This window comes from Orycteropus afer, unplaced genomic scaffold (assembly GCF_000298275.1).
Source record: "Orycteropus afer afer isolate SDZICR_OR568_19922 unplaced genomic scaffold, OryAfe1.0 scaffold00072, whole genome shotgun sequence".
Classification (NCBI taxonomy): Eukaryota; Metazoa; Chordata; class Mammalia; order Tubulidentata; family Orycteropodidae; genus Orycteropus; species Orycteropus afer.
This window is the reverse complement of record NW_006921659.1, coordinates 3,362,453-3,363,261: the sequence shown is the minus strand read 5'-3', so window position 1 is coordinate 3,363,261 and position 809 is coordinate 3,362,453.

Sequence of the window (809 nt, the reverse complement as noted above, 5' to 3'; positions counted from 1 at the left end):
CTTCTATACATTTGTGAGCCATTTTCCTAAGATAAATTTCTCTCTCTCTCTCTCTCTCTATATATATATATATATATAAGCTTTGCTGGTTTTTGTTTCTCTAGAGAACCCAGTCTAACACAAACACTAGTAAGTTTAACGTTTTCAAGAGTCCCTAATCCGAAAACCAAACCCACTGCCCTTGAGTCGGATCTGACTCATAGTGATCCCTTCTTGGGTTTCCCAGGCAGTACCACTAGGGAAATAGATTGCCCAACCTTCCTTTCAAGGAGTGACTGGTGGGTTTGAACCGCCAGCCTTCTGGTTGTCAGTCAAATGCCTTAGGCACTATGCTACCAGAGCTCCCTCAAGAGTCTCTGGGTGATGTAAACAGTCATCATGCTCAGCTGCTAATTGAAAGTCCGGAGCCTTGAGTCAGCCCAGAGGCGCTTGGAGAGCTACTTCCAAACAATCAGCCATTGAAAACCCTGTGGAACACAGTTCTGCTCTGACACACAGGAAGTCAAAATACTCCATGAATCAGAATCGACTTGATGGCAGCGGTATATTTGGATGAATTAGATGTGGCTTGAGCAGGTAGCTTCATCTGGATTTGGGGCAAAATATGGGCCTTGACGTTCCATTGTGGCAGCACTGCAACTCAACTCTTTTGAGCAGCTAATGAACTTCTTAAAGGCTGAATCTGTATATATCAAAGTCCAAAAAAGTTCTATATTGTTGTTGTTGTTGTTGTTATGTGCCATCGAGTCAAACCCAACTCATAGCGACCCCTCCTTGGGTTTCCGAGGCAGTATCACTACGGAAGTAGG